The following is a 21321-nucleotide window of genomic DNA, read 5'->3' as shown; positions in this document are numbered from 1 at the left end:
ACGCAACAAAAGTTTAAATCTTATCTAAGAGTACATATTACACTAAAAGAATTTAAAATAATTTATAACTTTGAATTGTCTCTCAAAATTCATTTGTATTTCCTGATTTATCTTTCGTGGTCGATGAAAGACTTTTATAGAGACGAATCAATCATTTCTAGAATTAATCAGGATCGCAAGAATTATATAACTGAATTACAAAATATATCAGAGTTTCTCTCAGTAATTGTAGTTGCTCTATCACCTAGCTGTCAAGTACAGATATTCTCAGTGTCCAAATGCATCAAGCAAATGCAAATTAGGTTGCCAACCTAACCCTAACCCTAACACCACCACCTGATGGCCACCCACCCCAATGTCCACAAGCACAACAAACACAAGAGCTAGTGAACTCACCCATTCAGTGGGCCATGATTTTCAGTAACACATTTGAACTCATGATACACAACACACACATATATATATATGAAATTAAAAAGAATAACGTACGTAACAACTCTCTCCATGTTCTTATTCTCTTCATGGTAGGACCAAGCTTACTTGCATTGCTAGCTGTTTCCCTTCTTCCTCACATGATTGAGCAACCGTTAGGGTTCTCGTCGCTGAACATGGTGTACGGATGCGGTTGCGGCATGTACCCTGGCGGCGGTCCGTAACCGTAGCCCATCGGTTGGAAGGCGGCCGGTCGGTCAAGCTCATTCATCATCATCCTCTGCTGCTGCTTCTGCTGTTGCATGAGTGCTTGTAGGTACTGCTGTTGGTAAGGGTTCACGCCGCCGGCCATTGTATCCGGCGGGAAGTAGGCTCCGGCCGGAGGGCCCTGAGCATTATTGCTCCCCATTAAGCCCATGGGCGGGTGCATGTTACCGAATGGAAGGCCCCCTCCCTCGCCATTATTACTTCCCACCACCCTTGTTGGATGATGGTCTGCCATTATGAGCATGGCTCCCAGCAATGTTCTTGCTATTGCCATTGCCACCCTTGTTGTTGTTTGCTCCACCACCATTTTTACCGCCACCATTAATTCCCTTCTCTCCTCCCTTGTCTTTAGCCACTCCACTTCCATTTGGTTTCGTCAGCAGCTCATCATCAGAGTACTCATCCAAGTCGCTGAGATCCTCGTCTTCATCGCCCTCGTCGTCGAAATCGTCTAATTCGTCATCAAATTCGCTGTCATCATCGAGCTCCTCCTCGGGGGAAGGATCCCGTTTGGTTGCTGCTTTGCTGTTGTGCTTCTTGAATGGGATCTTGAGGTCCTTGAAACTTGGAAACTTGAAATCTTTGAACCCTTTGCCCTCCTGCTGCGTCTCTGCCACCGGCTGGCCTTTCTGCACCTTCCCACCGCCGCCGCCCCCCTCCTTTTGGGCCTTTCCATTTTCCTTCGTCTGATGCTCAAGCTGCAGCTTCTGGAGCAAGCCAGTGAGGCTCTGCCCCTTTCCACCACCGCCGCCGCTGCCGCCGCCCTCCTTTTGGGCCTTTCCGTTTTCCTTCATCTGATGCTCAAGCTGCAGCTTCTGGAGCAAGCCAGTGAGGCTCTGCCCCTTTCCACCATCGCCGCCGCCCCCGCCGCCGCCCTTAACAGACAGCACCTCTGCATGTTTCCCGGCCTTGTTGAGCTTCCTAACCAGAACATCCGGCTCGACACTTCCTGTCACGGTCACCTTCCTCTCCTCCACGCTGATCCTCACATCGTGCACCCCTACGCCACCAATCAAAATCCCACATTTACAAACAAACTGCAACGCAAGATCTGCAGAAGGGAATTCTAAAAAAAAAACACGCATGGCACACACCGTCAGTCTTGCGAAGCACCTTCTTCACCTTCCTCTGGCACCCGTCGCAGCATATGTTCACTCTCATCACGCAGACCTGCAGTCAGTGAGGAAACGACAGAGCATCCCCGAAGGCATTGAGTTGAGGAGGAGATGCAGCAAAGGAAACAGAGTGTGAAATTAATTAAGAAAGAAACAGTAACCTGCGGCGGCGTTTTGAAGAATTTGAGGCTGTCTCCTTCTTTGCTCATGCTTCCACGTTCAACAAGCACAGGAAGGCCTCTGCTCTGCCTAGCTCTGCGCTGCCAGTCACGAAGAGAGGAGAGGACGGGGGATCCAGAGGAAAGAGAACGGAAGAGAGCAGAAAGCAGTGCCAAGATTGGTGAAGAAGGCAGGGCTGGAGCCTCAAGGAGCTCGACTGGGGTGTTTATATTGTATATTTGAGGATTGGTACGTGTTGAAATCTACGCGTGCCAAAGAGAAATCGAGATCTAGTTGTCAACTTGTAAGTAGTAAGTCGGTCGCTGGGTCGATCGGTTAGATAATTAGTAACTGTAAAAATAAGGAGGAAAAAACATTATTTTTCTAGAAAAATATAAACTATGATCATTTACTAAATTGCCTAGTCAATTTTTTATAATACTAATTTAATTTTCATATTTATCAAAATACATAGTTATTTTTCATTATACTCCTCCTTTATCAACTGTCGACTGTCTATAACTCATGAATTGATTGTTATATGAAAAGTCGACTGTTCTAGTTAACCGTTAAACTTTCAATGCTCTTATTATGTGATAGTCTCCTTATGTTAATTTTAGAAATTCATAGTTCTCTATTAAGACTATGAAATTCATGTTTGCGAGCATGATTATACTCAAGAGGAGGTAAGAAGTGCAATGAATTTTATTTAAAGTATTTCTAAGGTATTTAAGGTCATCCATGAGTTTTGATCAAAGTTTATTGATGGTCATATAATATCCAGAATTTCAAAATCTTGATATGATTTGAACATTAGTTAGGACTCCTTCAAGTAAATTGTCTAGTCAAATTTTCATAATACTAATTTAATTTTCATATTTATCAAAATACGTAGTTATTTTTCATTATACTCCTCCTTTATCAACTGTCAACTGCCTATAACTCATGAATCGATTGTTATATGAAAAGTCGACTATTCTAGTTGACTGTTAAACTTTTAACGCTCTCATTATGTGATAGTCTCCTTATGTTAATTTCAGAAACTCATAGTTCTCTATTTAGACTATGAAATTCATGTTTGCCAGCATGATTATACTCAAGAGGATGTAAGAAGTGCAATGAATTTTATTTGAAGTATTTCTAAGATATTTAAGGTCATCTATGAGTTTTAATCAAAGCTTATTGATGGTCATATAATATCCAGAATTTCAAAATCTTGACATGATCTGAACATTAGTTAGGACTCCTTCAAGATGCAATTAAATTCTTCATTCAACATTTAAGAAACTACATTCAAAATGTTAAAACTCAAAAACAAAAATGGTTTCAAAATCAATTCTGGATGTATCATATTCTAGTTTCAGAAGTTGAATTTGAAAGAGTTTTGAATTAAATCATGAAGAATTGAGCCTAGGTGAAAGTTTCATTTAGCACTCAGATGATCGGAGATCGAATGGATTGGAAATCGAATTTATCATATTCTAGTTTCAGAAGTTGAATTTGAAAGAGTTTTGACTTGAATCATGAAGAATTGTGCCTAGGTGAAAGTTTCATTTAGCACTCAGATGATTGGAGATCGAATGGATTGGAGATCAAATTCAAGCTGTTGGTGGCCAAAAAATAACACAAAATAGTTTTTTACCCCTATTAGTTCAGTTTCTAGAACCAAGGGAGCACTAGGAAATATTTGATAGGCTTGGTAAGTAAGTATAATAAACCTAGACCCTTTAATGAGCTTGTGCCAAATTATTTCAAAATTGTAAAAATTTTAAAAATCCATAACTCTTAATATAGGCTATGAAATCCAAGTTTGCGAGCATGATTATATTTAAAAGGCTCCCAGGAGTATAATAGTCCTAGTTCGAATAGATTTTGAGGTTCTTAAGGTCATCAACGAGTTTTGACCAAAACTGGTTGATGATCCTAGAGTATCTAAAATTTCAAAATTTTGATATGGTCTAAATCAAGGGAGTCTTACAAATTTTTTAGTGATGTCAGTGAGTAAGTATGATAAACCTAAACCCTTTAATGAACTTGTGTCAAATTATCTCAAAGTTGTGAAGAATTTAAAAATTCATATATCTCAATTTAAACAATGAAATCCAAGTTTAAGGGCATGATTATAGTCAGGAGGCTTGTAGGAGTGTAATGATCCTAATTTGAAGTGATTATAAGGTGTCGAAGGTCATTAATGAATTTTGACTAAAACTCATTGATGATTCTATAATATTCAAAATTTTAAAATATTGACATGGTCTAAACCAGAAAAATTCTAGGAATCCTTTGGTAGTGTTGGTGAGTAAGTATGAAAGCTTAGACACTTTAATGAGTTTGTGTTAAATTATCTCAAGTTATAAAAATTTTAAAATTCACAGTTCTAAAACTAGATTGTGAAATCTAGATCTAAGGGCATAGTTACACTCAAGAGGCTCCTAGAAGTGTAATGATCCTGATTTAAAGTAATTATGAGATTTATAAGGTCATCAATGAGTTTTAACCTTATACGCTTCAAAAACACTTTAAATTAAGCTCATTGCACTACTTGTAACTTTTGAATGTAACCATTTCCTCAAATATGAATTTCACAGTCTAGATAGAGAGTTGTGAATTTCTGAAATTGACATAGCTTTGAATTATTTTATCATGAATTCATTAGACTGTCATATAATGGGAGCACAAAAAGTTTAGCAATTGATTGATGAATTTTAGACAATTAACTACTAGTAAAGGAGGGGCATAATGGGAAATAGCTATATATTTTGATAAATATGAAAGTTGGGTACGCATTTTAATATTACATAAATTTAACTATGCAGTGTAGTAAATTATCTTATAAATTATGTTCAAAGGGGGAAAAAAAAGGATATAATTCCACCCTTAAAATATTATAGGAGAATTTATAAAGAGATTATTTGTTTTGTAAAAATTATTTTTTTCTCTAATCTTTAATATAATAAGAAATTCACATTAGATAATTATATTTAATAATATTATATGTTTAGCTACATCTAAAATAGAGTATCTAGTAGTTTAAGTGATGCTTTTAACTCAGGGATAATAGGTTCTAAGTTGTAGTTTCCTCCTGCGCCCCTAATAGGGAACTTCTTTAGCAAGAAAAAAAATCTCTTGTCGGAGAGAGGTCATTAGGTATTGACAGTATGAAAATTACGATCAATCTAGGAGGGGCTATAATTCTTTAATTTTTATTACGCATAATCCGATCTCCTTCTCATCTATGAAGACTACGATGCCCTAGGATCCTATGTCTCTGCTCCCTCAGACAACCACTCAATGTTATGCTTTGCCTCTTAGCCCTTTTTGACCCTTTTTGTAGTCGCTCGACATTGTTATTTGCCCTGACCTCTCTTCTCTCAGAGAATGATCTTGTTGACATTTTACTCTATCTTATTTATCTTTTCCAAGCTTTATTTTAGCTTTGGGCTTGACATAGTGTTTTACCTTGTCCCACTTACCACACTATGCACTATTAATATCCTTCTAATGTTAAACTGTAATAAGGGTGAGCTTGTAGTTCTTGTTATGTGAAAACACATTATCAGGTACTCTATTTCACATCAAGGTCGAAAAACTTGTGTTTGAGAGATAACTGTCCATACACTACAATTAATCTCAGTAGCTTTGCATAAGCTTATGAGGGTGTAACATGAGTGAAGTAGGATCTTTGAGCATATTTAGTCGACTCCAAGTGAGACTTAATTAATTGGAGTGTTCAATCAACTCAAGTATTGATCATTTCAAGAATAGAAAATTTCTATTTGGGCTACAATGAACTAGAATTGAATCTAGCTAATTCGAGGCATGAGCAGTCGACTAGATATAATTTTGAATGAACTACCTAGTTAGCTGTTGGTTGCACAATAACTACTTTTACTTGATCAGTCAACCAAAAGCACTCAAATTATAGTCATTGGTCCCAATTTATAAAAGCTCATGGAGAGCATTGAGCTAGTAAAGGTTGCTATAACAAATTTCCAAAACCCTCCTCTAGTGTTGTGCTTACAATGCTCAAAGGTCTCCTAAGGTTTGGACAATGTCAAAAGCATACTCAAGCTCCTTGATAATCTCTCTTGTATATAATTAATTTCATTCATTGTATTAAGTAATCACATCTCAAGCAAAGCAAAGGTCTCCAAAGGTTTAGACAAAGTTGAATGCATAGACTCAAGCTCCTTATTAGTCTCTCTTGTACTTAATTAATTTCATTCATTGTATTGAGAAAGGAGTAATCATTATAAACATCTCAAGACCACTTATAAAGGGGCAACTCATTAAAAAACATTCATACAACAATGCATGCGCCTTATGGTAACTAACATTCTATTTGTCCTTACCAAAAAGAAATTTTAATTTGCAAGCTCAATCTATTCACCAACCTATCCTTAATCAAAATAGTCTTAGCATTATCTCGATTCATGAAATTTTGAATAAAAATCAAAAGAGCATCCCATATTTAACGAATTATTAAATGGACATCCTTTTTATAAAAAGTCAAAAAAATCCCATCAAATATTTCTTTTATCAAAAATACCTATTATTCCAACGTTGTTGAGTAGCTACTACGACTTAAAATTTATTATTTTATTTTAATCAAAATTAATATACATAAAATATTATTATATCATAATATTTTTTATCAATTTAGTTAAAATTATTTAAACTTCATTAAAATTATTTTAAAATAATTATAACAACTACATAGGTAGCTACTTATACAATTGTGACTAAATCTTAAATCTTAAAATTTTAAACTCAAAATGTTATTATATCAAAAAATTCTAGTCAAAATTATTTAAATTTTATTAAAATTATTTTAAATTAATCAAAATCACTTAAAAATATTTATAACAACAATTAAATAATTGTTACAATTACTAAATAATATATTGTATTAATTGTTATATGTTATAACAGTTAGTTGTAGATGCTAGAATAACGTTAGAAGTAAAAACTGATATAATATTATAGCAGCTACATAATATGTTACAGTAATTAATCATAGATATTATAATAATATTAAAAGTAAGAATATTTTCAAGATAAAATATCGAGTAGAATGCTCATTTGATGATTTTTTTTATAAAAGAAGTGCTCATTTAACTATTTATTAAACGTGGGATGTCTTTTTTTTTATTTTTATTCTAAAACTTTTAAATTTGGATTCATTATATATATATATATATATATAACCAGACCCCGGAAATGCAAGCCCCTCTGGCTCATAAAGTATAGCGCTGCCATGCAGATCCTTGTCTCCCCCTTCCAGTGGCTCCCTCCTCAGCAAATCCGCCAGCGCGGACACACCGTCGGCGTCCATCAGCGCCGCTGCTGGCACTCCTTCGTGGCACCTCTTCGTGACGATTTGATGAGGTATTTGACGTTTTTAAAATATGAAAACTTCAACTATTGTCATTTCCTATTTACATTTTTGTGTTTTTCGTTTCTCGTCTCCGAATTTTCAGACCGCATAGATATAAAGTGAAAGTGGAATTTTGCCATATTTTTTTTCATGCATCATAAAATTATTTTAAAATGTAGATTTGGATAAGACATGGTTTGGGTGTTGAAGTAATAAATGGAGTTATCCTGAGCAAGAGCAGAGCAGAGTTGGTTGGACAGTGCAATGGCAACAACTCCACGTTATCAGTAATGCAACTGTACCCCTGTCAGGGGCTGGGCCCACCCAATTTCTCTTTATTATATTTTTCACATATTTTTTTTATAAAAAACTTAACAAATTTTAATTTTCTAATCAATTATCCGAACAATAAATAATTCGCTCTATCACATGGGCTCACCATCCGATTCTTCCCTACTCGTTAGGATGGTAATAAGTAATGGATGAAATTTGGATCGAATCTATATTTTTTATCTCTATTTTTATTTATTATATTTAATTTTCTAATTGGATATCCTTTATACTAATAATTTTTTATTCTTTTTAATTATCATCATTTAACAAAAATATATTAAATTTAATATCATATAAAAAAATATAATTTAACAAAAATAGTAAGTATAGAATATGATAAAAAAGTTAAAAAAGAAAAAGAAAAGATTATATTTATTTTTTTAAATTGGTTGTAGGTGAAATGAAAAAAAAATTAGTGGATATATATATATATATTATTTAATCAGATATTCGAGTCGGATATGAATTTTTACTAAACCCACCCCATACCCATATATGAAAAATCTCATATCCGATTACTTAATTATTTAATCAGATCTCAAAAATTCTCTCCATATCTTCCTCTATTCAGGTTGGGCATCGGATCCTTCATCAGGTTTTGAAGGAAATTGTCATCCCTACTACTCGCTACCCTTTACTCATGTTCAACTTTGATTTCTAGCACTCTCATCGGATAAATCTGAAAGTACAAGCGACTCTTCACCCAATAAATCACCTTAGATTTTTCATCCTATAAAAGAAAAATATTCTACAATATAATATAGTTGAGATTTGATTTGAACTCATGAGTACTTGAGTACTTACTTAGTGCCTTGCTATTACACCATTTGAACTTCTTGAGATAGGGCAAATGAGATCGATATTTCGATTATGATTCTATGGATTGAGTTGGGGAGGACAGTTGGTTTCATTAACCAAATATATTAAAACATCATGCATGACATATATCCGTGGCCAATTTTGATAGTTTTTATAGCATAGTTACCTGGTTTCACAGATAATCATGGGGCTAACCATTTGAATATCAATGAAATGGTAGACAATACCCTCCTTAAAGAAAAATTAACTGACAGTTTTAGAGTGCCTTCATCAACCAAATATATCAAAAACATCATGGTATGACATATATAGGATTTGAGTTTTAATTTTGAAAATCATCTACAAATATCCTTTTGATGATCTTACTCATAAACCACATACATTCTCTACGAGTTCTTTTATTTTATTTTAAGTAAATACTCTTTGCAGGCTTTAATTTGTGTACGTTATATTGATATTATCTTTATGATGATCTTACTTTTTCTTATTACAATTAATTAAGTTTTCTTTCTCATTATAATTACTTTAATTTTATCATCGTAATTACTTTATTTTATTTTATCACTGCAAGTTAATCATAATTTTTTTTCTTCAAATTTTAATCACCCACCCTTCCGCATCAGTCTTCCTCTTCCTTCCCTTAGTGTTCCGCATCAGTCTGACTTGATGAATTTCTTAAGAATCTTATTCACATAATGATACTGAATTAGAACAAGTCTTTCTGATATTCTAAGAAATTTTATTCTTAGAAGCATATCAAGACTCACATCTTTCATATTAAATCTTGAGTTCAACATGATTTTAGTAGATCTAATCATCTTATCATTGCTTTCAATGATAAATATATCATCCACATAAAGCCATAAAATAACACAGTCATTATTGTGGCTTTCATGTAGACATATTTATCATATTCATTGATTTTAAATCCACTTTCCTTTATAGTATTATTGAATTTTTCATGCAACTACTTTAGAGCCAAGGTTGTCAAAAATCGCGATTCCAGTGTCGACTCGATTAGGGGTGCACAAACTCGTATCGTAAATTCGTATCATAAACTCGTACGAGTTTACAGATAATCCAAAAAAGAGTTATAAAATGTCAAATAATATATATTTGATCATAACTTCATAAGAACAATCACTATTTCACATATTAATAAAAAAGCATAAACATAGTTATCAACAATCTTGCTTCAAGTCATATAATAACTTCACTAATCTACAACCTTTGTTTTCCTATCCTAGCATAGAAAATCTTTCAAGTTGCTCCATGTAGATTTTCTCTTCTAAATTCCTATTTAAAAAAGTCATTTTTACATCCATTTGATATATTTTTAGATTTCATAGAGCAATAATAGCCAATAACATTCTAATGGAAGTTATTCTCATTATCGGAGAACATGTATCAAAGTAATCAAGACCTTCACGTTGTCGGTATCCTTTAATTACCAATCTAGCCTTATACTTATTAATTGTGTCATCTGATTTTATTTTCTTCTTGAAATCTACTTGTAATCTAGTGGTTTATTTCTCAAAGGAAGATCCACTTGACTTTGCAATCTAGTGGCTTTTTCATTGAGGTTTAGAAGAGTTTACTGCTTCTGAGTAATTTTAGGGTTCACTTTCTAACATGAAAGTCTTAAAATCCATTCTAAAGGATTTCTCCACTTGAGTTCTTTTATTTCATCTGCTCAATCTCAATTAGTTCATCTGCTTAGCTTCTTCTTCTTCTTGTGGTTCAAATTCCCTTTTTGAGGAACTTTCCTCTTCTAGGTCTTATAAGGAAGCACATGTTCAAAGAACAAAGCATTTCTTAATTCAATAATCGAGTTCTTATGTATATATCAACATTTGAGACTCATACATAAGGAACCGATAAGCATTGTTATTATGTACGCATATCTAATGCATATGTAATTAATAGCTTTTGGTCCTATTTTAATTCTTTTTGGATTATGCACCAAAACCTTTACAAGACAGTTATACACTCGTAAGCATTTGTAGAATGTTCTTCCGTTCCACAACTCATAAGAGTTCTTATCTATTTTCTTCTGGGACATCTTATTTAAAAGGTAATTAGCTATTAATATAACTTCCCTCCACATGCACTTTGACAATCCAAAGCTTAATAGAAGAGCATTCATCATCCTTTTTAAGTACGATTCTTTCACTTAGTAATACTATTTTATTGAGGAGTATAGGGAGCTGTTATTTTGTATCTGATCCCATGTTCAACATACTACTCAGCGAATGGTGATATATATTCACTGTCTCAGTTATTTCACACCAACTTAATCTTTTTATTAAGTTGATTTTCAACCTCATTCTTATAGGGAACAAATTTTCTATAGCTTCATCCTTACTTTTGAGAAGATATACATAATAATATTTTGTGTTATCATTTACAAAAGTGATGAAGTATTTATTTCCACCATGTGTTAGTATTAGGTCACACACATAGGTGTAGATTAAGCCAAGTGATTCACTACTTCTTTTAACATGTTAAATGGATGACCTTGTCATTTTCGCTTCAACATAAGTTTTACACTTATGTTTTAGGTCAAGGTGGAATGTAGGTATGTTTTGCATGTTAATTAATTTATATAGCACATCATAGTTAACATGCCCTAATCTACCATGACATAAATTGGAAGTCTCAAACATATAAATTGAAGAGCTTTCACTTTTAATGATCTTAAGCCTAATGACCATTACACTGAGCTTGAATAACCTATCATTTACGTAGCCCTTCCCTACAAATATTGCATTTTTAGACAGAACAACTCTGTCCAACTTAAAAATAATGTAAAAGTCATGCTTGCTTAAGTGATCTGGATATCTGATTCTTTCAAATCTACAAAATATATAGCACATTATTCAAAGTCAGCTCCTTTCTCGAGGTCATCTTCAGTACCACTTTTCCTTAGCCTTTGATGTCCGAGGTTGCTGAGTTTCCTATGAATAACTTTTTTCCATCTTTGAATTCTTCAAAGTTATGGAGCATCTCCTTGTTGGAGCACACATGTTGAGTGCCACTGATATCAATCCACTGTTATCTCAGGTTTGAAGCCACCAGGTTCACTTTAGACACCATAGTGCAGAGGCCCATCTTTGACCCTTTGATTTTGTCCACCAGGTTGGCCTGATGCTTCTTCCTTGACTTATTATATTTCGAAGACTAGTGACCAACTCGATCACAATTATAGTAGTTCCCATAGAATTTCTTCTTGATGCCTCCTTTGGATCCCACTGTAGCCACTTTAGAAGATACGGGGTTCTTTTGTTTTGAGCTTTAATTATGCTCGATCACGTTGACTTTCACAGTAGCCTGAGAGAATAATTTCTTCTCTGAACTCTTGTTGTCTTCCATAATGCAAAGTTTAACAATGAGTTCCTTGGCATTCATCTCCTTTTGCTTGTGCTTTAAATAGTTCTTAAAATCATTCTAGGTTGGTGGCAGTTTATCAATGATAGCAGCTACTTGGAAGGTTTCACTCAGCATTATGCCCTCTGAGTGAATTTCATGTAGGATCACTTGAAGCTTGTAGACTTGGATGATCACTGTCTTATAGTCAACCATTTTGTAGTCTAGGAATCGATCAATAATAAACTTCTTGGCCCCCGCATCCTCCGTCTTGAATTTTTTGATCTAGGTACTTCCATAGTTCTTTACCCGTTCTATTTGTGTTATACACAGTGTATAGTGAGTCTGCAAAATAATTAATGATGTAGTTTTGGCATAGGAACTCTGAATAGTTCCATGCCTCCATTCTACTGATGGTCTGGACATTAGTAGTATCCTTAGCCAACTTGGGAGGTTCCTCTATCAAGAACTAGGCCAGGTTCAACGTGGTCAGGTAGACGAATTCATCTTCTGCTGCCACCACTTGAAAGTCAACCTAAAGAACTTCTTTGGCTTCTCCCCATAATTGATTAGAACATTTCTAATTGGGTTTAGGGTTGTCTAAGTTGTCGAGTGCTAAGTCAATCATGTAGCCATCTATCGGACTATCGAGTGGACTTCCTCGTGCCCGAGTGGGATGTTGCTAGCCAAATGATGAGTGCTTCTAAGTGTCACGAAGTTCGAGGGGACCGAGTGGTTCCCAAGAGCTAGAGTGCGAAGCTGAGTGCCTTACAAGTGGGTTGCGTTGCGAGTGTCGAGTGCTGCCTTGTTATTTTGATATTGACACGGATTTAAGTGGGTTGCGTTACATGACTTTCGACTGTCACATCCAATCGAGTCATACCTATTGTCATGAGTGGGTCGCCACTGCTTGAGCGCCGAGTGCTTACCACATCAATCGGAGCGGAGTTTGGCTGGTTGGGAAGTGAGGTTCTCTAGACCAGATGGAGTCGGTTCTCTATACCGAACTAGGTCAGAGAGGGCTCGGTAGCTCGTTCTTTGTATCAGATCAAAGAGGGCTCGGTAGCTCGTTCTCCGTACCGAACTGTCGTCAGAGAAGGCTTGGTGACTTGTCTCCAGATCGGATCATTGTCAGAGAAGGCTTGAGAGCCTGTTCTCTGAATACATGGTCCATTGTGGTTGGCTCAGGTGAGACACGAGTGGACCAGGTGATTAGATTGTGAGTTCACTTGTAATCGGTGGGTGGATCGATTAACCAATGGAGGTAACCTTGAGTCTAAGAGACTAAAACTTTTTTGAGAAAACAGAGAGATTATATGGAGTTTTAATCGATCGTCTGATCGATTAAGTCATGCTAAAATCGATGGTAATCGCTCGATTATGGCTAACTTCTGGCACATTTTTGATTTTTGCTCTGATATTTGATTCGCTGTGATTTGTTTGCTGATGAATCTCTGAGTTTGCAGATATCTAAATTCAAATGAAAGAACAGGGAGAGTCAAGGGTTGGCTTTCTATTCTATCAGTTTGTCTTATATCCATTTTCTGGAAAACGTCGAATCTCGGCAACTGGAGGAGATGATGACCTCAGTGTGTTGGAGGGCTCAGCCATGTGCTCGACTGACAAGTTTTATGAATCTGTGGAAAATTGAGATGCCGAGGTGCTGCATGCGTTTGACACAATTTTCTTAAAATAGGTTCATCCCCTCTAACAGTGTTTTGAGGTCACGTTGGACGTTTGTTTGTTATGATACAACATTGAAACCATGATCGTGACTGAGACTTGAGAGCTAGCTGATATGTTTGAGTGGAAAATTGAGATGCTGAGGCATGTATTTGACATAGTTGTCGACTCTTGGCGAAACTGATCGCGACCTAGCATAAGTCCGAATACTACTCGAACACTATCAGAGTTGTCGAGCGGATTGCATGATAGAAAGAATGAAATGAGGGGGAACAAAAGTGGATGGAGTTTCTTTTCTTATGCTTTTATATGTCTATCTCCTCAGCCTTTGGTCGCAGCTTCCTTATATAGGAGCTCAGTACCTTGGCAGGATTAAATAGACAAATAAAAGTTATTTATCACCTTTGCTCGCTTGCTTGAAATGGCAATCGTCGACCATTAATGATCTGCCGTTTCATTTAGGTGATTACAGATTCTCCATTAATCGCTTGACCGTTTCATATCGTCACATTAATACTTATACATCCACGTGGTAAAATATTAATTGATTCACTTTGGACAATTTGCCTCAATTGATCCCCCATGTGTAATAGTGCTCGTACAAGAGTCATTTGGGCATAATGCAATCCAAGCCCTAAATTTGCACTCTGTCCTTAATGTGTTGTGATTATAAACCGACTTTAATACCACTTAACTTTCAATGTGGAACTTAACTCCTCATCTCCTTCCATGAGACCCGATCCACTATTTTTTTCATTCATATTTTTCCAACAGAATATATAGCAAATGAAAAGGTTAAAAATTTCCTATGGAGTGCTCTTCTAATATAAGAGATCAACCGAGTTTGAACATATTTTTGCACAAAGAATCTTTCTACACAAAAGAATATCGAAGCAAAGTAATTTGCTACACACTCAAGTAGAAAATGTGGGATAAATGCATGCATGGTACAAGGAGCTCATCATAAACTCACAAGCATCAAAGATCAAATTGAGATCTACTTCAAAATATAATGTGCTAAATGCTTTTTCAATAACACATTGATCATTGGGCATGGATGGTGGATGCTTTCTACATATCCAAAAATATTGATAAGTATTCTAAAAAGAATAGAATTGTTTTCTATTATCAAATTACATGAATCCAACTATGTAAGGATGGAAAAGGAAAGAAGAGGAGTAACACTCAAGACACAAAAACAAGAACAAAAGTAGGAGTCCCACACTATCCCCATCATCTTCAGAAAAAATCATTCAATTCAAAGTGATGAAGAAGCTTTCAATAAGTGAACATTGTGGCTAGGGTTATGTAAGCTCTTGCAAAGTTTTTGACACCTAGAACTCACTATTTATCATCTTAATGGATGGTTTAAGCAAGATTGAGAGGGAGATCTGTAAATCATGTAAAAATTCTTATATCAGTATGCTTTTTTAATTAATTAATTGATTTATTTTATTATATTTTTAACATTCTATTCATCACTCACACTTGCTATTGATCCATGAATATGAATTTGTCCTTTTAAAAAGTACAAGTGCATGAATACTGGACCTTGGACATCTACTCAAATATAATACTTCATACATGAGTAACTATCCTTAATTACATTTTGCCTCACTATATATACATTTATCTTTCATCAAAAAGATGAATATGAATTTGTCACTTGTAGGAATTGATGAAAATTGGGTATTGTTTATCCAATCCCTATCTAGTTGGTCATTGATCCAAAATCTACTAAGAAAGAGATGACGAGGAGATGGGCGAGAAGCCTAATGAGAGATTTATGGATAAGTCAAGTCATCAATTAGAGCAAATGATGCTACCTCCTTCGCAAAAGTTTGAGCACCGAACCTACTCCCACCATTCAAGCTAGAAGAAAACCTAAAAGGGGGGACGGGTGTTGAACACCTAGTTACCAAAGCACTCGGTATGGGAGGGGACGAATAGGGTCATTAAGGACAATTTTACTAAAAAAAAAACTTTTATGCAACTTGTGATCACAAACAACTTATTCATAAGTTGTAAGCTTGATGAACAATTTTCAACTTATATTAAGTCGAAAGTTGGTGATATGGTCAAGCTCTTTGACTAACTCAATTAGGCAAAGTTCTTAGATCTATATAAAGATTACCTAAGCTCCATAGAAGTTCATAGTTCAAGCTCTAGCAAGATTCTTAATAATGTTTGGAATTAATGTATAGATATCCATATCAATTATGCGAATAACATGGCATGTTGGCCGAAGCACATGCCTACAAACCTTCTTGCTTCAATCGCAAGAATGATTGCTTCTCTTCCATGTGAGAGGGCTCCATTTGTTTCTTGATAGATCACTATGCAAGAATGATTGCTTTGCAAGTATGAAAGCACATTTATTACCCTCCCCTTGAGTCTCAACTTGGTTTTCCATAGGAATGTTACATTGGCAACTTCTCGATCAACCGATCATGATTCATACATTTTCATACCTCAATTATCGCATACTCATATCTTGCTACAAGCAATAATATATGTGAGACAAATAAAATGAAGACTTAGATGTGTTTAGTCGAGAGGGTGGGGTAGATACAAATCATATCTTTGAGAGGGAGGGGAATTGTGCGCGCGGTAAGTAAGAATTGACGGTTATGTTGTTTATAGTAATGGTTGCGAGAGAGGAAAATGAAGCTCGAGATAAGAAGTGTAGTGAGATTCTAATTTACTAGTACTAAATTTATTTGGTCAATTTTGAAGGGGCTTGAATTCTAAAGGCTATTTAGGTCATTTTGATTTGTTCAAATTTAAATAAATTTTAAATTGTATGAAGCGAAGAGTTCCAAAATCATTAGACTCGAAGTCATTTTGCTGGTTTTAAGGTTTACCTTAATTTGAAAGTTAGTTTAGCAATTTTATATGGTAGAAAATTGAATTTTGTTATATTTGAAAGAATTTTATGTCGTTAAAGAGCATAAAATCTTATGTAAAATTAGTTCAACATTAAATGAAACATTAAAGTTTTTTGTAAGTGCGGAATATGATTTTGAGTTTCTTGAATTATAATTTTTTAATAAGTTTCTTTATTTCATGTGATTTTTTATTATTATTATTTTTTAAAAAATACCTATTTGAATTTTTAATATTTAAAATTTATTTGTGTTTTTTTTTAATTTTTAACTAGGAGTTTTGATATTCTTAAAAATTTTGTGATTTTATTTTTAAAACATCAAAACCCTTTAAAATCATTTTTTTGGAGCTTCATATTTTTTAGATGTTTCGATGAATTTTCAATATATTCAGTATAAATCTTCATAATTCTAAACTAAAGTAATATTTTAAAATTGCTTTTGAAATCTGAACATTATTTTCTTTTATATATCTTCTTGAATTTTCTAATATCTTTGATCGATCTAAGATCAAGGGATGGATTGACTCCTCGATGTATTCGTAGCCTAGCTCTTTTGATAGGTCGGATGTCCATCAGGTCAGATTTTGTTGGGTCGGCTCCTATCAGGTCAGTTCTTATTAGGTTGGATGGTTGTGAAGTCTTGCAATTATCAAGTCAGTAGTTGTCAAATTTGGTGCTTGCCAAGTCAACAGTTGTAAGATCGAGCAACACAAGGACTCCCATGAAGGTCTCTGGCAATGGTGATGGCGACTGAAAGGAGTGAACAAAGGTTATAAGGAAGGCCAAGACGGATCTTGATGAAACCTCTCTGACGCTCAAGTCGAATTCTGAGGAGAGTTTACAAGAGAAAATAATAAAGAAGTGAAAATAGTAATATCTCATGTACTTTTCTATGTTGTCACCATTATTTTATATATAGAGTGAAGAGTGGTCAAGATTCCCAAAGGATGTACCTCTTTCCTTTTCACCAAAAGAGCACACTCTTCTAGAATTGGCATCATTATAACCATTGTGTTGCATCCGAGGGCGGAAGCGATTTAAGCTTGATCTAAGTTTGGCTAACTTGAATGTGACTCGGGCTAACTCGAGTCGAGCTTAGCTGTGAGTCGACTGACTTGACCTAGGTGCATTATCTTGGGCCTAGTTGACTTGAGTTGAACTCGAAAGAGATGGTCTAACTTGACTTAAGTTTGTCGTAAGGTAGGCTAATTTGACTCGAGCTCCATCTTAAGTTAGACTGATCGGGGTCCGTGTTGACTGAGTCTTAGGCCTACCACGTGGCCTCTACTATCTCCACCACATCATAAACCTCTTCTCTAAGTCTAGTTGAAGGAGGAAGTAGTCCGACTGACTAGGCGATTGTTGTGTTAGAGACTCTGGGGCTTCTGACATCAACGCCCATGTGGCATACTCTTCTCGGAGATTAAAACAACCTCTGTTGGGGTTTTTCGCAAGATACAAATATATGTTTTTGAAAAACATATAGCGGAAGTGAAATAAATTTTCTTAAAAGTTTTGTGCATCCTGATAAACAAGATCATAAATGTAGATAAGAAATAGCTATTTAAAAGTCATACCTTTCCTTCCCAAGCCACAAGTTACCTCTCCGTTTGGTACTAGCCAAATCAAGGAAATGACACAAGAGAAGAGAGAGGTCAGTGACTCCAAGGAGGAAAATCGGTGGCTTTAGGAGTTCTTCCTTTTGAAGACGATCCAAGTGAGGAAGAAAGAAAAGGGAGAAGGGCTTGTAGGCGGCACAAGAGGGGGAAGACCCTCTTGATGGGCAGTGCCAACAAAGCAAGAGGAGAAAAATAAAAATCCTTTTTTTTCCATGGAGAGGTATTTATATACCTCTTCATTAAAGGCTTGAGAGGCAAGCCCAAGCCCATATCACATAAGTAGCTTGACTAACCTACAAGAGGTGTAAACAAAAACCCAAGTCCATGTCGAATGAGTAGGCCCAACTTACATGGATGAGGCATGGCCCATAAGCACTTCCAATGCGGGAAATACTTTTCATATTTGCCCTGTGCCTGGTCCAATCAGACTTAATCTCTTTGTCCTTGAGAATCTTATTCTCTAATTTATTTTTAAGTCTTTAAGATATACTCATAGTATGTGTGACCTAATAGGTTTTCAATTATGTTGGTCATTCATAATTAACTATTAATTATGAATAGATCATGAGTGTCACTTAATAGTAGATCATGACCCCCAATTGATCGAAAAATCATTGTTGATTTTAGAACATATTCTAAACCCTTCAGCAGCTATAGTTATTAGTATCTCTGTTCATTTCACCCATCTTATACTCACTTAGTTCAGGACATGGTCTATGTGTCAGTCCCCACTAGCCTGACTATGTTACATCTAACCCAAGTAGTAGTTTCTTGTCCTGTATATTCAAATTACTCAAAAAAACATATCCAAAAAAACCATCCTCTTGACATGTTTGTTTTGGCCAAAGACTTATGAGTAATAATCCTAATAAGACGCCTAAGGTATACGTCTATTTATAAAAGGAGTGGTGAATCCTTTGTGTGCTATTTAAACACCTTCAAGTATATTGACTTATACCTGATCATCCCAGACCTACACCTCCTAGGAGATATTTTCCTAAGATATCAAAGTATAAGTCTCCATGACCAAGATGATTTGAATACTTTAAGTCTAAGAAAACTTACACTCAAAATGCAATGAGATTTTCATTGACATGTAAAGAACCACATGAAGTCTCATTGTAGGTCAAATCCGATGAACTAGTTACCCTTAACTAGTATCCACATGTTAACTCTCAACATCCCTATGTTTCCAACCAGGAAGGATCGACTGCTTGGATAAAACAAGGAGTATAACATGTGCTAGTCTCATAGAATTGATGATGTTCAGTTTCATCAATTCATTGACTAGGAAAGATTTTAATATACATACATAATTACACATGATGAGATACTCACTAATTATAATTCAATCACAATTTCTCTCATGCTATGATTTGTATTATGGATTTCATTAATTGAGTTTAAGATTAAATCACATACATATAAAATGAGCACTCAAATAGTAAATTTTATTTATCAAATAAATAAAATAATATTTAAGATGATTGCCTTTAGGACACCTTGATAATTGAATTTAGGACAAGCTAATTTAGGACTTTATCTTGATATTTTGATCCTCTTTTATATCCTAAATTACATTTCTAGTATATTTTATTAGCTTGGATTTATTAGAGGTTTTCATCTTAATTCCTATTGATTTGAGGTAATTCATGATTATTAATTTATTATATTTAGTTTTACCAGAAATTAGGATGAGGATAATAACTTGAGGAGAATTGCAATCGAGCCTAATTTCACATGGGAGAAGCCCAATTACAAGGAATTGAAATCAAGACAAAAATACAATTCAAAAATCCTAACAAAAAGTCCAATTTGGAAAAAACCAATTTGGTTCAGCAGTTTGATTCAAACCCGGTCTGGTTCAATAAGGGTTTAAAAGCTTGAATCTAGTTCACTCAATGCGGGCTCGATTTATGCTAGGTCATTCCCAGATCACGATTTCCTTCTTCTTTCTCACAATTTCTTCATCGTCGAGATCCCGTTCTTCTCGATCGATGACTAAGAGCAGCCAATGGCATCCTTTGAAGGTTGATGAATGTCGATGCATCCGCTAGGAGTTCTGCCGGAGTGGTCCAACTCCAACATGCATCGTCCTCACACCTCCGGCCATCTGTTGACTACGACCTAGTTAAGGCTCTGGTAATCGATCGTGGTCGGCTGTACCACACCATTTAGGGACTCAGTCAGAGTGGTCTAGCTTCGATGAGCTCCCCTCCCCTCTTGCATCCACCGGAGCAGCATAGGGCTACTCCTCGCCGACGTAGTTCGCGAACGCGAAGCTATCCTGTTCAGCTTCAACTGCCTTCAGCCACTGGTGAACTTGAGGTAAGGACTTCCGATTTTCTATTCTAATCCCCTTTTCTTGGTTGCGACAATGGATTAGGGCAAACGATCGACGTTGGATCTCACCTTCTCAGATCGGGTCTCACCGAAGTGGTCCAACTCCAACGAAGCTCATCTGTTCCAATCGGCGTGAAATGAACTAGAAGGAGTTGTGATTGCACCGGAGTAGCCAGGTTTAGCTTGGTTCTCTGTTCTAATTTCTAGAACCCTTGTTGTTCCTGAAGTGATTGCTTTCTTGTTCTTGTTTTGATAACCCTAAATTTTATGTTATTCCTGATTAAATCAAAACTCCATGTGATTGCTTTCTTGTTCTTGTTTTGAGGTTAATTGAAATTGAACTGAGAATTATTTGTGTTCTTGTTCTTGTTTGACCTTAATCGTAATGGATTTGATAAGTGTTCTGTTTGAGCTAAGTTGTGAGAATTGCAATGGAATTGATATTGTGTTTGAGCTGTAAAATTTGAAATTGAATTGATAATTGAACCTATTCTTGGTTTGAGGTTGTTTAAAATTGATCTTGTTCTTGTTTTGAGTTGTGGCAAATGAACCTGTTCTCGTTTGTTTTGAAGCTATGAGAAATGGAATTGATTTATGGTTGTTTAAGCTGTGAGAATTGAAATTAACCTATGTTTGAGCTGTGAGAATTGAAATGGAAATTATGTTTGAATGTGAGCTTTGAGTTGAAGTGAAACCCTAATAATTGTGAAGTTACTTTTTTGGAATGGAATGTATTAGTTCTGTTACTAATTGTAGTAATTGAATGTGAATTTGGTTGAAGTGAATTGAATATTTGGATAATTTTGATTTAGTTGTAAGTGGTTAGTTAAATAAAGTATGAATTTATGAAAATATTAGACTTTAATATAAATGTGTCAAATGTTTAGATTTAATTGTAAATGTGTTAATTGGGAAGAGATA

The 21321-nt window shown here is 35.2% G+C and overlaps 1 pseudogene; it reads right to left on the bottom strand.

The window, feature by feature from the left end:
• Window positions 1–295: 295 nt before the first annotated feature.
• LOC141825162 (uncharacterized) lies at window positions 296–2157 on the bottom strand (annotated as a pseudogene).
• Between the last annotated feature and the right edge of the window lie 19164 nt (window positions 2158–21321).

This window comes from Curcuma longa, chromosome 3 (assembly GCF_044706935.1).
Source record: "Curcuma longa cultivar G26 ecotype Majalengka, Jawa Barat chromosome 3, ITB_CL_G26_1.1, whole genome shotgun sequence".
In the NCBI taxonomy this organism is placed as follows: domain Eukaryota; kingdom Viridiplantae; phylum Streptophyta; class Magnoliopsida; order Zingiberales; family Zingiberaceae; genus Curcuma; species Curcuma longa.
The sequence above is the reverse complement of the archived record's forward strand: the minus strand, read 5'-3'. Positions and strand labels throughout refer to the sequence as shown.